General features: G+C 49.9%; 1 protein-coding gene across 17 annotated transcripts in view; it reads right to left on the bottom strand.

Annotated features, from left to right (window-relative positions):
* Shank2 (SH3 and multiple ankyrin repeat domains 2) overlaps positions 1-19,065 on the bottom strand; it is a 441,204-nt gene extending 422,139 nt beyond the window's left edge. For 10 of the 17 annotated variants that reach the window (XM_034510387.2, XM_076914238.1, XM_076914245.1 and 7 more), the window contains exon 1: positions 13,438-15,194. The gene's annotated coding sequence lies outside the window, so the exon portion shown is untranslated. Of the gene's footprint in view, positions 1-13,437; positions 15,195-18,934 lie in introns of those variants that run through there. The other 7 variants (XM_076914170.1, XM_076914198.1, XM_076914200.1 and 4 more) reach the window with 7 other exon arrangements.
* Positions 19,066-20,259: the final 1,194 nt, after the last annotated feature.

Below are 20,259 nucleotides of genomic sequence, written 5' to 3'. Positions count from 1 at the left end.
GCAAATGCTAAGCACTGAAAAAAAAAAAAACCTCAGGCCAATTCCTCAGTCTCCCCAAGAATGGAAATGCATACTTCTCAACTCCTCTCCAGAGGCCAGTACCATCCTGGTCCCAAACCTGATCCCACAAGAAAGTTGCAGGCCCAGTATCTCTTGAGAATGTATCTGCAGAAGCTGAGGAAAGCTATTCAGGAGCAGGTACAGGGGACAGTGAATCCTGGAGGATAGGTTAATCCCAAGAGAAAAATGTTCAGGACTCAGTCAGTGTCATGCACCATACTAATTGAATAAATGGCAAAGGGACGTTCACCATCTCCAGGGCAGTGGAAAAAGCACTGGACTGGATCCAACACCCTATGAACTTCCTCAGCCCAGCACAGGGTTACTGTAAAACCAAACTCACAGTGAGAAATGACATCACTCCCAGAATTAGGACCAACCAATACTATCCCGCTCTCCCTTACAGATCAGCAAGGCAGAAGTAGTGAAGAAATGAATAAAATACTGGAGAGGGGAGAAGCACATGGGTCCCCAGCTACTGGCAGTCATGGCTGCTGGGAGAGGAGCCACTGTCTTCAGAGTTTTTGGCCTTTGGTGGGTTTCCATGCTCCTGCAGGCAGCTTCATGCCTGGGCCCACACAGACACCCCATTTAAATGAAGTGGGCCACAAACAAAAGCAACACATGAATGTGGGAGAGAAACACCCTGAGGAGCAGAGACTGAGGGACTGGGATGGGATAGGACACAGTGAGGAGGTATGACTGGATGGATTGTGCGCATGGGTGAAACTGACAAAGAACAGATTAAAATCTGATTTTTTTTTTTTTTAAAGGGGTGAGTATTCAGGCAAGCCTCAGATGATAGCCAGTCTGGTGCTATGGGGCCCAGATAAGCAAACTGTGCCTAAGATGAGCTGTAACTCAGCATCATGTGGCCCAAGCAGACAGAGCAAGCCTAAGAGGAACCCTAGATGCCACCTAAGGCTATGGTGAGATCCTGACCCATGCTGCTCCCAAGGGCCATGTCTGGGTCTGTGGCCCTGCAGCAGTGGGGTCTGTTACCACCAAAGGCCAGGATCTACCTGGGATATCCCTAGTCTGGTCTGCCACCTGGGACCATGTTGTTTTCTGAGGGCTATGCAGAGCTGGCCCTACCCCTTGCCTGATCATCATGGGGGAGCTGTCTCCCAGGGTCATGAGATCAGGAGAGCTGGCCCCAGCCCCTCAGCAGCTGCAGCACTCAGGAGAGTGAGTGCTGCATCCACCTGGGCAGCACAGTAGAGCTTATCCTGTTGGCAAGGGCACAGGTGAGCCAGCCCTGAGGATGTGAGCATGGGAGAGCTGGCCTCACCTTTGGTCTGCCCAGCAGTGGCATGGGCAAGGGAGAAATGTCTCCCTCATTTCTCACCTATAGCATGTGGGAGAGCTGGCCCCACCCCTTACCAGCTGCAGCACTTGGGATAGTGGGCCCTGCACCTCTCTCTCCTGGATAGCATAGTGGAGCTGACCCCGGTTATGGGGACTGCTGGAGATGCAGAGATGTGGGAGATGCATGAGATGTAGGTAAGCCATCCCAAGGCAGTGCTGGAGAGTTCACCCCCTGGTGGTATAGGTATAGGAGAGCTAGCAAGATAACCAACTCAGCTACCACCAGGCCCAGATCAGGATTTTAAGTTGGCCCACCTTGACCTCATTGATGAAGTGAACAAAGGAGCTGGTCCTACAGTTCCAAAGCATCAGGATCTCCATGGCACAGGGCAACAACAGGATATTTGAGAAGAGTGAGTATCCAGTATTGATAGTATAACAGAAGCCAGAGGCCTAGAACCAGACCAATGACTCATTGCAATGAATGTTTGCAAATGAAGATGTGTGGTCAAAAGGGCACTGGGTGGGATTATAAAAGGGTATAAATGAGTGGGATTGGGTGCATGATACTGATAGATATTTTACATAAGCCTTAGTTGTAAGTACGTGACTATAGAATTTATAATATGGTTATGCCTTTAGGAAGAAAGTCCCAGAGAGAGAAAGATGGCTCAGCAAGCAGTTAAGTGCAATTGCTACTCTTCCAGAAGACCAGGACTCAGTTCCCAGCCCCCACAACTATTCATGACTCTAGTTCCCGGGGATCTGATGACCTCTTATGCCCTCCCAGGCATGCGCATAGTATATATACGTACATGCTGACAAGTGCTCTTTACATAAAATAAAAGAAATAAATTTAAAGAAAAATAAAGAAAGACCTGGGGCTGGAGAAATGGGCCAGCAGTTACAAATGCTTGCTAGCTACTCTTGCTCTATATTGTACATGGCCTTGGGGTCTATGGGAGGGGCTAAAGGATAGACAGTGGTAGGACTAGGAAAGAGGCACCATCTAAGTAGCCATCTATAGCTGTGCAGAAGCCATCATCCATGCTGGGCACAGACTTTGCAATGTGGCTGCTTTGGGGTCCTCTATGTTCCTATAAATAAACCTAACAAGTTCATCATTTCCCAAAGGTAAATTTTGATGGAATTAAACTTTGGTTTGTCATTAGGACTTTGGGGGATAGCAGGTAGATGTTGCCTAGTCAGCCCCTATCCCCAATCCCAATGGGAAAAATTCTTGCAACATCCACCTTGACTCTATTTGAAAACTTCCCAGTTGTTCTGCTTGCATCTTCTAAACACCTAGAGGCTCCATCAGGCCTCCTTTATTCTGCAGCCTGGAGAGGTCCCTGCCTTCTCCCATCATTCCAGACTCTAGAACCCTTTCTTCAGATAGGACCACTTTGTGACCATCTAGAGCCCCCAACCAAATTTCAAATGCCTCTTGAATGGCAAGAATTTATTGTTCACAGTTCCCACAAGACAGAGCTGACTTTCAAATCCAGGCCCTGTTCTTGAAGTTGGACCCATGCTCATTCCCGTGGTTGTCAATGTGTGGATATCCCTGGTCAGGGCTGCCACCTGGGGCCATGTTGATTTCTGAGGGCTATGCAGAGCTGGCCCTACCACTTTTCTGATCATCATGGGGGAACTGTCTCCCAGGGTTATGAGATCAGGAGAGCTGGCCCTGGCTCCTCAGCAGCTGCAGCACTCAGGAGAGTGGGTCCTGCATCCACCTGGGCAGCACAGTAGAGCTGATCCTGTTAGCAGGAGCTCAGGTGAGCCAGCCCTGAGGATGTGAGCATGGGAGAGCTGGCCTCACCTTTGGTCTGCCCAGCAGTGGCATGGGCAAGGGAACACTAAGGGCTCCCCATGGCCCTTTCAAACCGTGTTCATAATAATATTAAGATGTAATTAATTTAACGATATTCTCATACTCCATGTATGGTAGTCTGTGCTGGGGGCTGTGGGACTGAGACAGAGGCAGCTGGCTTCTTCAGAAACAGAGGCGAGACCACCTCTGTCTGCACAACCAGGCCACAGAGAGGCTTTGCAAAAACAGACTGGAGTGATGTTCTTGTAAGTGTTGGTTTCCTTTTGGAAAACACTTGGTGTTCTAGTTTGCTTCCTCCTGCCATGATACAAAATCAACTGACTGACAGCAACTGGGGGGTCAGAAGGATTTATTTAGCTCACAGCTTGCAGTTCATCATGAAGCTAAGTGAGGACCGGAACTCAACAAGGCAGGAACCTGGAAGCAGGAACTGAAGTAGAGGTTTACGGGGCAAGGCTGCTTACTGGTCTGCTCCTCTTGGCTGGCTGAGCCTGCTTTCTTATATAGCCCTAAACCACTTGCTCAGGTGTGCTACCTCCCTCAGTGGGTGGAGTTTTCCAATCATTAATCAAGAAAATTCCCCAGAGACTTGCCCACAGGCCAATCTGATGGAACTAATTCCTGGATCAATGTTCCTTCTTCCCAGGTGTGTCAAAATGACAACAAAAACTATGACACTTATGTTGGGGCCACAAGATAGCTCAGAGTATAAAGTACCTGTCACCTCGGGGAATAATCTGAGTTTGATCCCCAGGACCCACATGGTAGAATGCAAAGCACCAACCCAGCAGGCTGACCTCTGACCTCCACACTTGTGCCTTTATGTGTATGCATGTGCACACACACAAATAAATTATTAAGTAAAATAAATTTTTTATTTTATTTATTTAAAAAAACAATTAGATCTCCTCTGTTTGGAATTACTATATTGTGGGAAATATTTGTGTTAACAGCTAATACCTTTATTACTATTATAAAAATATACTAATAAATACTTTAACTTTTCTTTTACAATTTCCTTTTTAACTCTTTGGCAAGTCCAGGGTCTTGCATGCACTATGCTGCTGGGTTGTACCCGCCGCCCCCTTTCTTTTTCCAGAGGTGGGAATTGAACTCAGGCCGTGCCCGTGCTAAGCAAGTACTCTATCACTAGGCTATATTCCCAGCCCTTTCCTTCCATTCCTGACAGGACTATCAGTACAGAGATACAAAGACACACTCTCTGGACCCCTGAATCCTGTGGGAAGAGGCCAAAAGAGCCCCCAGACCCCAAGTCCCTTGGCCCTAAGTTTGAGAATCACAATGCTTCCCTCAAATTAGAAACTGAAAAGCAAGCCAGCATGTCTCCCCAGGAAATGACCTGCACTGATGAAGGGCTGACAGGATGGAGTGGTGGCTGCCTGGCCCCATGCCAGCCATGGAACCTTTATCAGATTTGGTGTTCTCTGCCTCTGTCTACTCCCCCAGAAGATGGAAGAAGGTGTCATGGAGCCTGTCTTCTCCGGGCTGGGATGAAGATGACGCGGTGCTGAACAATCAAGAACTCCCCACACAATATCATGATTACTTTCCCTGTCTGGCCACTGTGAAGGCCCAGGAAAGAGAGAGAAATGAAGGAGACAACCTGGAGGACTCCTTTGACCTGAGATGACCCCGCCTACCCTAAGAAGCAGGTGTCAGGGAGGGCGCACCCTGGGAAACCAGGTCTGTGAGTGTTAATATTGTCAGCTTGACAGTATCTAGAATCACCTAGCATGCCTGTGAGAGTTTCCCAGTTAGGTTAACAGAGATGAGAGGACCCACCCTGAGTGTTGGTAGCACCATTCCGTGGGCTGGGGTCCTGTACTCAACAGAAATGAGAGAGGGAGCTGAGCCCCAGTGTTCAGAGAATATTTGTGTATTGTATGAATGCATCACCTGTCAATTAAAAACATGCCTTTAATCCCAGCACTTGGGAGGCAGAGGCAGGTGGATTTCTGAGTTCGAGGCCAGCCTGGTCTACAGAGTGAGTTTCAGGACAGCCAGGGCTACACGGAGAAACCCTGTCTCGAAAAACAAAACAAAAACAAACAAACAAAAAGCCTATGACCTATGACTTAGACAGGAAATGGGAGATAGAACATCTGGGAAGCAGAAAGAATTCTGGGATAGAGCCAGGTGCGGGATGATGTAATGAGACAGACACATAGCACCTGAGCACAGGTAACTAGCTACATGGCAGAATGTACATATACGCGGGTTGTTTTAGTTATGATCTAATAAGAAAAGGGCCTAGGAATATGGTCAAGGTATTTGTAAATATATTTTGAGTCTGAGTCTTATTTCTGGAGCATGGGGCTGAGAGGAAGAAAAGGGACTTGACTTCTTCACACCAATGCTCATCTGTCTGCTTCCTGGCTGTGGATGCGATATGACCGGCTGCCTCGTGCACCTGCCACCATGCCTTCTCTGCTGCGATGCACCGCATCCTCACTCTGTGAGCCTTCAGTCGCATATGTCCGATATTTGTCTCAGCAATGAGAGAAGTATCTAACATAATGTCCTAGTTAACTCTGTCCAAGATGAGCTAAGGTGAAGCTGCCTCCACAGAAAGCCATCTCCCTGTTACTGAAGCCAAACTGGAAGCCATTGTATGTGTTGCAGCCTCAGGGTTAAGTGGCCCCAGTTCTTTGAAATACACATCTCAACCCCCTCCTACATACCTCAAACCTTGTCAAAAGCAAGTCATTTCAAAAGGAACAGAGCAGATAAGAGGAGGATACAGCCCAGGCAAGACAGAAAACCCACAGCCACCCAACATGAGCCACTTAAAGCCAGGGAGACTAAGACACTCCCCAACTGGACCCCCAAAAAATCAGAATGGGCTACCTCTGAATTACAGACATTGGTGGGGGAAATACAGAAAGGGTTTCTGCCTCTCCAGCTCCAGAAACAGGAGTGAGGCATTTGTCCTTGTGTGTAGAAAATTATTAACAACAAAACCAGGTCCCCGTTAAGACTCCAGGAATGTCCCTCTCAGCTGCTTGTGGACTCTGGATTTGTTCACTGTTTACCCACAGCCATTCACCCCCATGCCCTCCTGCTCCCAGCTTCAGTAAACATCCTGGAAATGCCAACCTGAGTTGCATAAGGTCTATGCCTCCTGAGGGGATACCCGCCACTGCTGGGCCAGAGTATCTAGCTGCTGCTGGGTCTCCAAGGCCTCTGAGGGCAAATGTTGTTAAAATTCCTCCCTTAGGGGAAGATGTGAACAATGTCTACTCTCTTAAGGTCCTAAGGACAAACCAAAGTTCAAGTCCACCAAAGTATACACCAAGGAACCAATGGGTTCACTGGGGTCACTGACACAGAATGGGGAAGGGGTTATTGGCAGAAGCATGAAGGATCTCAGGTTAACCACACTGGAAAGTCTTCACCCAGCAAGGATGGTAGCTTCCCCACAGCTGTGCAGATGAAGTCCCCTTTCCCTAGCCTCCCCTGACCTATGTACTCTAGCAAGAGTACCAAGGCACATGAGATTAAGGCAGAATTAGCTGGGAGGAGTAACCAAATTATTCAAGCAAAGATCCAGTGGCCCTCATCCCCTATGTGGTGGTTTGAATAAAAATGGCTCCCACAAGCTATTAGGGAGTAGCACTATTGAGAGGTGTGGCCTTATTGGAGTAGGTGTGGCCTTGTTGGAAGAAGTGTGTCCTTGAAGGTGGGCTTTGAGGTTTCAGAAGCTCAAGCTAGGTCCAGTGTCACTCTCTCTTCCTGCTGCCTGCTGATCTGGATGTAGAACTCTCTCAGCTACCTCTCTAGCACCATGTGTGCCTGCATGTCATCAGGCTTCCCGTCAGGCTAACCCTCTGAACTGTAAGTCAGCTCTAATCAAATACTTTGCTTCATAAGAGTTGCTATGGTCATGGTGTCTTCACAGCAACAGAAACCCTAAGACACTCTCCTTCTAATCAGGAATGGCTACAGTCGGCAGACCCCATCCTGATGAGGATAGCTGGCATAGCTGATCTCATGACGATGGAGGCAGGCTGGCTGAAAGGGTTCACTGGCTTCTTATTGCTGAGTGACATTTGAGAGAGACGAAGTCTGGAGTCTGGATGCCTGGCACTTCATCCCCAGGGACCTGACACCAGATGCGGCCGATAGATGGGACAGATCCTGATAGCTTGCCAGAGCCTACCTACTACTGGGACTTGAGGAGGTGTGAGGGGTGACACACAGAGCAACCTGCCATAGCTACGGGAGGAGTGATGTCTGTTATTGAGGCAGGGATCCCCTAATGGGAGTACCCAAGTCTTGCATGCTTTGGGGAAACCACAGGGGCAGCCCCCTGTGTCCTTTCTGAGCACCCCTCTCACCACAGAAATGACCTGGGATTGGATTTCTCTGCAAAGCTGAGGCTCCAAGCTCACAAACCACCTGTCAGGCTGGACAGCAGAGTCCAAGCTTTGTATCCAGAGTCCAGGCTATTCTTCAATCCTGCAAAGTTGGGAGCAGGACACCCTCAAATCCCAAAACAATAATGAGGCTCCAGGCTAAGAGGCAACACATGTGTAAAGCTCACCAGTTAGATACTGTCACTGTCATTACCTAGGAGTCACCTTATCCAGATGAACACTGATGCAGGTGAAATGCATTTTGCTAACTTAGGGGCTGGGGAGATGACTTAGCCTGTAAAGCATTTGCAAGCATGAGACTCTGAGTTCAAAACCAAAAAATCATGTTAAAATGTATGAAACATGCATGTAATCCCAGCACTGGGGAGGTACAGACAGGAGAACCCCTGGAACTCACCAGATAGTTTAGCCCCCTTGTTGAGCTCCAAGCCAATGACAGACCCTGTCTCAAAACAGGTGGACAGTGTTCCTGAGGATATTACCTGAGCTTGACCTCTGACCTCCACACATATAAACACATATATGTACACACACACACACACACACACACACACACACCCCTTTGCAGGATTTTTTTTTTTAAATCCTACAAACTTAAGCAGTGACTTTCACCCTGTAGGGGCACAAAGTTCTTCCAGAAATAGATCATAGAAAAAGACCATTTTCCGGGTGGTAGTGGCGCACACCTTTGATCCCAGCACTTGGGAGGCAGAGGCAGGTAGATTTCTGAGTTCAAGGCCAGCCTGGTCTACAGAGTGAGTTCCAGGACAGCCAGAGCTACACAGAGAAACCCTGTCTCGAAAAACCAAAAAAAAACCAAAACAAACAAACAAACAAACAAAAAACTATTAGAGTATGTGGTGGTTTGTGTCTGCTTGGCCCAAGGGAATGGCACTATTAGGAGATGTGGCCTTGTTGGAGTAGGTGTGTCACTGTGGGTGTAGGCTTAAGACCCTCATCCTAGCTGCCTGGAAGCCAGTATTCTGCTAGCAGCCTTCAGATGAAGATGTAGAACTCTCAGCTCCTCCTGCACCATGCCTGCCTGGATGCTGCCATGTTCCTGCCTTGATGATAATGGACTGAACCTCTGAACCTGTGAACCAGCCCCAACTAAATGTTGTCATTTATAAGACTTGCATTGGTCATGGTGTCTGTTCACAGCAGTAAAACTAAGACAGGGTGACCCCTTCCCACATCCCTTTCCCAAAGGCTCCTACTATTTTACAAATGAAAGACATTCCGGACCCAATGGGGAAGGTCACATACCCAAGTGGTGACCTCTGGCTACCAAAGGGTTGATCTGGTGTTTGAACTCATCAAAACACCAAGCTGCCCACATCTGCTCAGGGAAGCACATTTCCACTCCCACCTTTTCCCTCCCCGTGTCTAAATATCTGTGGTGTCTTTATGGCACCTGGTCAGCCAGGATCAGCAGACACTATCCTACTGTCTCAATCCACAAGTGACTTTCACGGACTGTGACTAAGGTCACAGGAAATCTTTAAAACATCAATTTATAGACTTTTTTTTTGCTGATGAGTTGCTAGGTTAATTAATAAAAGACCCAGGAGCATAAAACATATCACATTAGATGAAAATTCTTTGGCAGAAACAGTCACATAAAGAATAAAGGCTTGGGACGTGACTCCAGGGGAGAATGATTGCCTATAATCCCCAGTAAGGCACTGGGGCATGGCTCAGTGGGAGGGCACAAGCCTAGAATCCCCCAGTGAGGGGCTGGGGCATGGCTCAATAGGAGGTCAGCTGCTTAGAGTCTCCCAGTAAGGGACTAGGGACATGGTTCAGTGGAATATTTGCTCAGCACTGTGAAAGACCTAAGTACAAATTCCCAGCACCTTCCAAAAATTTCAGGAATACTAACAGCTCTGTAAAGCTCATCCAGGTGTCTTAGCCATGGTGGTCTATGATAGATTGCAATGCTTGGGTGCTATAACAGAGTTAGCCAACAGACAGTCATTCTTGATTATCGTGAACCACAACATTAAAGGCAAACCAGCATCCACTGAAAACATGTAAACTGTGAAGACAGATTTAGATAAAGACTCACATATGTGCGAGAATTCTAACCAAGAGTTAAAGGCAGAATGTGAGATGACATAGCAGGGTTACCATGCAATTTGCTCTAATTTTGCCAGGTATAAGAATGCTTCAAAGGAAAACAGTCAGAAAATGGGAAGATACAATATGTAGGTTTTAATAAAAGGGATGCTTTTAGAGAAAAAAAAATGGAGAGAAGGGGGAAATGCTTTTTAGAGAGACCTGGCCCCAGCACAGCAGGGCCACTATAAGTGTGCAAAGGTTTTATCCCTAATGGATGCATCTGGGGGGAGTCTCCCAGGGGAGGCTCTAAGCTAAGCATCTCATGGCTTGCTTCAACCATCTTCCCTACTAAAAACTTTAAGTTTCTCAAAGTGGATTCTTGGAACTCCTGCAGGAGAATTCCAGGGTGCTCAACACAAGGAAGCAGGTAGGAGCCCTCCTGCACCCTTGAAGTTCATCATATGTAATCTACAGACATAGCCTGAGAATCTGTCAAACCCATGGCCCCACAAAGCCCAAGGACTGGGCTAGGAAAAGCACATCAAACATAGGCAGTTTTTAGAGAATAACCCCATCTGCCTGTGCTACTTCTCTGCTTGGAAGAGACATCTGGCAGCCAATCAGAGAGCTCCTACTTACTGCTATTACCCATTGACCCCCACTGCCCCCAAAGGCTTTTAAGAGCTTAATCTCCCAGGAAGTGCTATATGCTGCAGCTGGCCTGTCCCTAGGACCAGGCATCAGAATGCCCACCCTGAACAGGCTCTGGGTACCAGGAGGGACACATATCGTGCCCCTTCCCAATTAAGCCTAGGACATCCTCTTGATCAGGAGGAAGGCTCCTATCAGAGGCAACCTGCAACCCAGACACCAGAATATTCCCACCAGAGCCACAGTGGACCCCGTGAGCCATGTCAAATGGCTCTGAGCATCTGCTTTCAACAATGATAAAAATGCACATCCTATCAAGACGCCTGCTCGGAAACTTCGAAACTTCGGCTTTTCGCCCACTAACTCAATTTCACACCACAGGAATAAGACAACTAATTTTCTGGCACATTCTGGTGGCACTTCCCGCTGGGTGGTGTGTGTTTAGCTCTGGCAGGGTGTGGGAATGTGGGCTGAGTTCCCTGGGGCTGCCCAAGGTACAAACGGGCTCCTCATTCACTACCTATGGGAACCATGGGCAAGCGGCACCTCTCCAGAGCCTCAGGCTACCGTGGAAAAGGGAACAGAAGTCGGGCCACCCTCCAGCATTCTAGGACATCAGACATAAACATAAGACATCAGCAAAAGCATAATAAAGCTACCTAGGAAGGCAGTGTTCAGGACAGCTTGCTTTGTCCACTCCACAGCTGCCGAGCGGCAGTCCCCAGGACCTAGGCGATCGACAGTCATCCTCAGCTGTGGTAAGGCCTGGCTCAAGCCAGAGAATGCAGTCATCCCGTTCTTCTGGGTGGTTTGTACTGTCCCCTTCATAACAATCAGGGGTTTCTCTGTGTTCTACAGCACCCAATAGCCACATGTAACCATCCTCTGGCTCCACCACCAGCCCAGAAGTCTCAAGAGTAGCAACCTGCATCCAGCTCCAGGCCTGACATCCAGCAGCAGACCCCCAGATGAGATCTGTTCAGCTTATTTTAATGAAATAGCACAGAAAACAGGGCTAAATATCTGGCCCACAGAAGATGGCAGATCTCCCTTGGGGTGGGCTGGTTAGCTTCTGTTCCCAGACCAAATGTCATGAGGTTAGAAGTAGGGATTCCAGGCTACAATCCCTCAATCTGTTCACATTCTTCAGATATACATATAACAATACCAAGGTGAAGAGCTTAGGGGCTCCAAAGAGAAAAAAGATAGGTTTGTGTATGAATCCCCACTTTGTCCTGACCAAGAGGGTCAGGAAATCCACAAGAGGTTTGGAGTCATGTGCATGAACCTCCTCAAGGTTACCTCCCATGGGGGTCACAGCCACAGGTAAGGGCCCTGTAAGGTCAAAATGCCAATTTAAACAGGCTGCTACGGCTGGACCTTGCTGCTGTCCTAAGGAGCCATTGAGGCTGCAAGCCCTCTGGCATCAGGAAAGGGGTCAGCAGGGAGGGTGTAGCCTTGCTTGGTGTCCATGACATTTGCAGGGTCCCACACAAAGCCCTTTTTGGACAAGCCACCCTCATTGCTCTCTGGAGCCTGCGGAGAGCCCAGAACTCTACACTTAGGACTCTTAAGTAACCAGAAACAAAGCACAGATGTCATCAACTTGCTTTCTCTCCAGCTCCATCTCAAGGGCTGCTTTCCTGAAGATTGGGGCAACTCCCAGAATTCTCTTCCATCACACTTTCTTCCTCACAAGGGAATATAAAATTCCATGCTGTCCCCAACTCCTTCACAGGGGCCAGCTGAAACTCCTCACATCTCACTACCCCCTGCCATGACCCAGTGTTCTCAATAACACCACAATCCCCACACCTGGACCAAGTAGCCTTCTCACGATCATGGCTGTGATGGAGCCTTGAGGTGGCTTAAATAAATGAGTGAGTGACTTGATTACAAACGAGGCACTTTTTCCCCCCTAGGAAATCACTTGAGATACCAGGCAGAGATTCCCTGTTGGTCCCAGTTCACCAAGGGCTGTGGTCAGTGTCCGGGAGCAGCAACACCTTCTCCTGTATTCCAGCCTCCTGAGGGGCCCAAAGATGCCCAGTTGGCCACCTAGTTGCTCCTTCTTGGAAAAATTCCTGGTACAAACCATGGGTTCCATTTCCTTGAGAACACTGCACTCCTGGCAGTTGTGACTTCCAGCCTCTATGAAGCCAGCTCTAGTCTTCTTGCCCACTTTACGACTAGGTGACTTCCTGGTTCCCCACTCCCTTCCTGGCTACCAGTCTTCTCCACTTATCATCAGTGTCCATGATCTTTCTCAGCTAGCTTCAACTGCAGCAAAAAGGTTTCAATCTCCATCAGACTCAGCCTAGTTATCACCTACAAGTGGTTGGAATGTTTCCAATCAAGGCACCTCCAGGGGCCCTTGTAAGCATGCCACACACTAGGCAGCCTGCAGGGTGCTGGCCCCTGACACTTGGATCAAAGCTGAGCCTGCAGGTGGGTCGCTACCTGCAGAACTTCCCCTAGTCAGGTCAGCAAGGTCCGGGGTACAATCCCAATTAGAGGTCGGTCACAAGCCACTCTCCAATCCAGACTTCCAAAATTATCTCTGCATGTTGAAGCTCGGCTTAATTAGCTGGTTGACCTCATTAATGTTCGAACTTCAGTTTGGAAAGAAAGAGGTCACACACCTACCTAATTTACTACCTCGAATTTTCACGAGCAAACCACTAATTCCAGATGTCCTCTGAAGGCTTCCAGGACTGTGCCTGCAAGCGATCTGTAAGCCATTGATTGGAAAAGCCCCCAAGACCCCCCTTCCCCCGCACCCATGGGCTCAAGGTACTTTCTCAGATGGAACAACCTACAACCCTTTTTAAAGCTCAGCCAACAAAAAAGTGGTCAGTAGAATAAGCCTCTCGCCCACCTGGCGCCCCCTAGACCCTAAAACCTCGCAGTGCCCCACTCACTTGGAGCTGAACAGCTAGAGCGCTTCACATTGCAACCCCTTGCACTTTCTGCCAATGGGTGGGGAGGTGCATGGAAGCCCATCCTATCTGCACTCCAGCTGCAGTTTGCAAGGCAATCCTGGCGCCCTCTGAACTGGGGAGACAAGTTTCCCTGGATACCCTCATCCTCCACGACGGGTCTGAGAGGTTAAGGGAGACTCACCACACTACACACCCCAGCGATGAGATCCAGCGGATGCCCTACACCCTTGGAAACCAGGAAGCGGAGTCCCGCGCGACCACAGCATCCTGGCAACGAAGTCCACCACAGGTTCTGCAAGCACCCTCTGAGCCCAAGACGAAGTTTACAGGATGATGTCACCGGGGTCGCACCTGCTCGCTTCCTTAGAGGACCCCCGCCCAGGGGGCGAGGGCGTGGCCTGGGTCTGCGTCTGCGTCTTCCGGAGCCCTCCTGGTTACCCGGTACCCAGGGCTGCGAGGCCTGGCGTCACAGGGAAGGCGCCTGGGGCCCCGGGCGCGCGGGAGGAGCTGCCCGCTGCGCCGCAGGAGGGATGCCCGAGCGAAAGTTGCCAGGGAAACTTGAGTAACTCGAGCACCGGTGCCAGCCTCCTGCATAATTCACAGGCAGCGGCCGGCGGACGCGGGGGCCGTTCCCCTGCGCCCGCCGGATCCCCACACCCCTACTAGGGAGCGCGGAGGGCAGGGGTCCGGCACCCGGCGGGGATCTGGACAACCCCCGACCTTCCGGAGCCAGCTGAGGCCAGGGCGATCTTGGGCAAAGCAAGCAACTGGAGAGAATCTGAGAGAGCGCGCATCGGGCCTCAAGGGACAGCAAGATGAGGGCTCGGGTCCCCGCCCAGCGCGCCCCCTGGCGGCCCTGCGGCTGTTCCTCTGCGGGGCTTTGCTGGCCCAACTCCCCAGGAAACAGGCGATCTACAGGACAGGAGATCCCGGGCATGAAATAGAGGCTGATCCACCTGCCTTGACCCGGGGAAGGAGTCAAAGCGCTGGAGGAAGCAGAGGTCTACAGGCTCAGGGGACAAAGAGCTCTGAGCTCTGCAACCAGGTCGCATCCAAAGCTCTTGTAACTGGCCCCTGCTGGGGGAAAAGGGTCATGATGGAAGGGGTACCTCCTAAGAGACGCAAACCGCACCTGCATACACGCACCCTTCTTTCCCAGCTCCCATCCTCAGCCTCTATGGGTACAGGGGGGCCGCGTTGACTTGGTCGCTGTTGCTTCTGGAATCCAGAGACACACGATTGCCTCAAGAAGCCAAATTAGGTGCCCAAGGGCCACTTACTATTCTTCCCCGCCCGTGCGTCTCACCTGGCTCCCACGTCGGGGGCGGGCCCAAGCCCCGGGGAGGACCTGAGATCCAGAACCTGCTTCAGCCTGGAAGACTGAGCCACGCCGCGCCTAGCCCGGCCGGAGGTTTGGGGGTGTAAAACGCAGCCCCGCCCCTCTCTGCGCCGCGGGCGACCTGTGGGCTCCCGGGCGTAATGCGACCGGGGGCACTAGCGGCGTGGGGGAGGGGTCCTTTCGCGGGCGACCCGCCTCCGCCGCACCTGTCCAAGTCTCTCACGGTGGCCGAGGTGGCGCAGAGTGTGGGGTCTGTTGTAGCAACCCAGGGAGACGCTGGGCGCCCCGCCCCAGGCTGCGTGGCTCACGCGCCACCCCCTCCCAGACCAGAAAGTCTCTCCGGATGGTAGAGGCCAGCCCCTTTCCGCAAGATTATCCGGACCGCAACCCCTCTCCTCCCGGAGCATGTTAATACGATTGGAAAACCGAGGTCCGCGGCTAGGAAAACCTTTAGCGGCACGTTTGAAAACTTTGTACCTGGGTAACACGCCTGCGTCTGCCTCCCAAACCGCTGGATTTGGAGCACCTTCCGCCCAGGGGAGGAGACCGACTGACCGGGCGGGGCTGGTAGGGAAGAGGAGCCAGAATCCTACAGGTGAAGCTCTCCCTAGAGCCGTCCATGGTTTTTATTGTCCGCAGTGGTAGACTTTCCTTCAGCCCAGAGGGAGCCCCAGGTCCTCAGCTCCAAGCCACAGCAACATGCCCAATCTGCTGGAGGGACCATGGCTAATAATCTCCAAAAGCCTTAATAATTTACTGACATCTCTCCACACCGTACATACTGTGTGTCTCCGGGCTAGCTATTGAGGGGAGGGATCTGTATTTTTTTTTTTCCAATATTTTGGAAAAGGAGTTTACTGTCCCAGAAATCTACAGCTCAAAGAGTTTGGAGGTGAGGATAGAAGTCTAATCTCCTATTCCAAGCTGTGATTCAGAACCATGGCATTAGACAGGTCCCAATCTGCACCCTCCTCAGAAAGAATGGAGACACAAATGAAGTGAGTCTTGTAGGCTACGCCTGAGAGATTCCCGTGGACAGGTGAGTTCAACATACCAAGAGCAGAGTTAAATATTTGCTCTGTATACTTTTTTTTTTCTCCTTGAATAATTGGACCACATTTCAAAGAAGTCTTTAAGCCCTTGAGTTTAAAAAAAAAAAAAAAAGAGTAGTGTTGAGGCCTATTGAGTTTAAAAAAAAAAAAAAAAAGAGTAGTGTTGAGGCCTATTTTAGGACACACACCGAGTAATGTGGTACCTCCAGGGGAGGGCTGCCAGCTCCAATCTACAGCCCTCCTCAGCTTCCTTAGATGTAAGAGCTGTTAACGTACTTGTTGAATGAAGAAATGAGGCATCCACTAGTAATCCCTCAGACAAAAAGAAAAGGAACCCTGGCCAGATCCCGCAGACTGATTTCCTGGGAGAGATCCTTAGACTGCTCTGATGGTCTCTGCATTCCTTGCAAGCAATGGGCTCTGGTTCCACCTTTCCTTAATTCCATCAGTCCTGACCCCAGAGAGCACATGTCACAGAAATGAAAGTGGACTGTTGGCCCCAGGAACCCAGCTGGAAGATGCATGCCAAGACACCCTGCTGCTGCCACTCTCCCACCCTAAGTGCCTGCCTGTCCCCAAGCCTCACTCCTGCAGTCTGCGCTGCAGACAATAAGGGAAGCAGTGAGGCAGAAGTCAGCCTTGAACTTTCTGCTGTCCCCACGGAGGGCTCAAGTGCCATCATCATCGCTATGTTAAGAAAGGAAGACTTCCCTGAGGACTCCAGCTTCCACCAGCCTGTCACCCCAGTGTGTGCCCCCACTGCCTACCCCACATACATCCCTTGCTCTGCTTGCTGCTTGGAGCCTTCGGTTTGGCATTTTAAGGACAGGATCCTGCCTGTGCCCCAGTTTCTTTGTGTCCCTGTATCCAGTGCAGCCTTGTCCTCAGCTCAAGCCACATCCTTGAATCTAATTTGTCACATGGAAAGTTCTAGGCTAAGGAAACACCAGTGAGGGCCTGCGGTGGTATCTCAGACACACACACCCCTCACCCTGTCTGTCCCCAAACCCACTGTAAGCTTTCAAAGATTGATAAACTGCCACTCATCTGAGCTAGGACCTCTTCTGGTGTTCTTATTTCTGGCAAGTCTGCAACTGTGCACATCACCCAGAGCCTTGTTTCCCGCCCCCATTCAGTGTAAAAAGGGGGCATCACTCTTTGTGCTGCAGAGTTGAGTTTCTGAGCCTCTAGTTTGGTTCTGCAAGCTAACTGCACATGTGAATATGGGGGGTGGGGGGAGGATCAGATGACCTTGTAGAAAGGCCTCCCAACAAATATCTGGTCTTTTTCTTGCAAGCCCTGGACGAGGCTTCTATCCATCCCAATATCACATTTCTCATATTAGGATTTCTCTGAAAGAGATGCATACAGGGAACTTGGAGCCAAGACATCACATCATGCTGTGGGGATTCCAGACAGAACCACCTTTTTGGCCCTGGAAAAGCCATTATCAATATATTGTGATTAACATTAACCTGATGCTCACTGCACTCAACAACTCCTAGAGAAGCCCTGGAGTTGTTTTGGGCTGTGGTGGCAAGATGTCTCTAGACTGCCTGAGGGGAATGACCCTGAGGGCTGAGGATGGGAGGGATAAAATGCAGGCAAGATGTGGTGTGCAGAGCTGAAGGCTGCCATATCCGGGTTAAAGCAGCTGCTGTGGGCAGCACATCTGGTCCCTGCTAGATCTCTCGTGCTTCTGTGACATTTTAAACTTATTTCCACTATTGGAAAAGCTTAAATTCATTCTTGTTCTCTCGACTCCGAGTTGGTAAGTGTATTCCTCTCTCGGCTTCTAGCTTGGAATCCCCTTCCTCCCCTGCAGCTGTGCTATCCTACAGCCCACCTGTGTCCTAAAACGGACCTTTAGTACCCTCCACCCACATTTTATGGGTTCTTTTCCCTGTGTTTGTTCTGGAACACCTCCTGGCACTTTATCTACACATAAGAGCCCAGAGCCTGGTAACTAAACTAGGCATAGAAGGATGCTGGGCTACTTTCTGACAAGCCCTGTGTGAAGAGTCTGCCTGAGGATATGTGGACTGTGGGCAGAAGGAGAGGCCAGCTAGATAGAGGGCCTGATGGGTCTGAGGATATTTCTGCAGGATACTTCTCCACCCCCATACTTCTCCCCCCCAACCCCCCCCCCACACACACACACACATCTTCTGCCTCCTATTGGTGGCATAGCCTGAAGAATGTAGGAATCAACCAGATAGGCTGATACACCCTAGGACTCAAAAGGTAGGAATAGAAAAATCACAGGTTCAAGACCAGCCTCAGCTAGTGGTGATGCCCTGTCTGAAATGAACAAATGAAAACGACAGAGGAGTGGACACACTGGGGGAAACTCTTGGTAACTGTGAAAGCAGAACAAGCAGCATCCCAAGCAGGGATCAGCCTGCAGAAGAGCTATGACCTCTTGAGGTGCCTTTGGAGTTTTCCTTGCTGATGCAGAGACCCACTTTTATTGCGTACCTCATCTGTCTCCTTCATGGCAAGCAAGTAAGCAAAACCTTTACATGGATGATGGATAAACAGAGTGCCATGGGGCTTCACAGACAAAATCCACCCAGTGTGACTCTCGTTTATTCTGACATGTGTTTACATATCAGCAAACAAATTAAGAAATATGTCTTGTCAAACAAAATTGTTATGTCACAGCTGTATCATTTGAGGATATTTCAATATTCAGTTTAAATTGCACCAAAATGTACCTTATGTTTAAATATAAAATGCTATATCAATAGAATTTGATGGAGAAACAAGAAGTGCAAGACTGCTATTCCTATGAGACCTCTGAAATGCCAGCTAAGGGCCAGAAAGAGGGCGCCATAGGAAAAGGTGCTTGTTACCAAGCCCGCTGATCTGAGTTCCATCCCTTAAGCCCACATGATAGAAAGAGAACTGACTTCCACAAATTGTCTTCTGACCTCCACACAAGCTCTGTACACACAAGCTGTGTGCATGTCCCCACACGTGTGACCCCCCCACACTTACTTATTTCATGTAAAATATCAGCCAGTGTAATCAGATAAGAAAAATTAAGAAACACAAGCATTGGAATAAAGAGATCAACCTCCCACCCAGAGAGTATCATGTTGGAAAGTCTAAGAAAATATTCTAGGACAACTTGTCTACTCATCAAACAGTAATTATCTGGAAATACAATGGAAAGACAAAACCATTCCCGAATTAACACAAGAAAGCGCTGAGGACCATTCCCGAATTAACACAAGAAAGCGCTGAGGCACTTGTGGAGGGCTTTGTGTCAGGGCTGATTATACCTGATTGTTGGGACCTCTCTTCCACCATCTTTACAGCCTACGGTCCATCACTTAGAGAAGCCAGGGCAGGAACTCAAAGCAGGAACTGAAGCAGGGACCATGGAGAAGTGCTGTTTACTGGCTTGCTTCTCAAAGCTTGCTCAGCCTGCTTTTTTATACAACCCAAGACTACCTGCCCAGGGGTGGCACTGCCCACAGTGTTCTGGGTCCTCCCACATCAATCCTTAGTTAAGAAAATGCCCCCCACAGACTTGCTCACAGGCAGATCTGACAGAGGCAATTCATCAACTAAGGCTTGCCCTTCCCAAGTGGCTCTAGTTCCTGTAGCTTGAAATCAGCTCACTGGGGCTCCAAACTCAAAATTTGCAGAGTTCAAACACTGCTGTTCACACTGTTGTTTCTTCCCGGGTTCCTGCTAGGGGACACAGTTGACCCTGGACCCACTCAATGCTCCAGACTAGTGACCTGGAAGCACAGACAAGCCTGCTCCTGGCTCTGACTCTCACATCCCCAAGTCCTGTAGACTAGATTTCCATGACCCAGCTTGTCTCTCAGTTCTGTTGGGCTCCTCCTCCTCTTCCTTCTCCTCCTCCTCCTTCTCCACTTTCTCCTCCTCTTCCTGCTGCTGCTGCTATGCCTCCTCTGCACGCCTGCCCCACCACTACCTCCTTAGAGGGCTTGATCTGACCTGGCTCACCCTCCTCCTCTGAGGGAACTCCTAGCTGGAGTCACTTCTCCTTGTGTCAGATCCAAACTCCTCCAATCAAAGCAGCCCAGGAGGTCCCTGCCTCCTCCTCCCGCACACACTCACTGTCACCCAGCAGGCAGGCTTCCAGCTCTGCTCTAAACTGGCTTGCCCCACCAGGTAGAGCAAACAGGCTATGGCCTCCTGCATGTTTGCCCCCCACCCTTGGCCTGTAAGCCCCTCTGTGCCTCTGACTTGGTGATCTTCTCTGTGCCCAGCTGCCCTTCTTGTTTTGAGCAGAGCAGACAAACATTGGAGCATGGTGGGTCCGGGTTTCTGAGTGAATATAACTCAAGAAACCTGTGTGAGGCATGCTCAGGACCTTGGTGGAGACACTGGAAGGATCCAGGATGAGCCACACACGTCCTGGCTGGCGGTGCAGAGTCAAACTCAGAGCAGAGGTGCAGGTGGCACATCTCCCGACAGAGGACACTGCACTCAATCCCACAACATTGGGGATCAAAGTATTCCAGAGATTGCTCAGTTGGTAAACTGCTTAAGTTGCAAACTTGAGGAGCTGGGTTCAACCCTCGGAACTCTTGCTTGTTTGTTTGCTTGCTTGCTTGCTTGCTTGCTTGTT

This window comes from Arvicanthis niloticus, chromosome 1 (genome assembly GCF_011762505.2).
Source record: "Arvicanthis niloticus isolate mArvNil1 chromosome 1, mArvNil1.pat.X, whole genome shotgun sequence".
Classification (NCBI taxonomy): domain Eukaryota; kingdom Metazoa; phylum Chordata; class Mammalia; order Rodentia; family Muridae; genus Arvicanthis; species Arvicanthis niloticus.
Note: the sequence above shows the minus strand (reverse complement) of the source record. Positions and strands in the feature narration are given on the sequence as shown.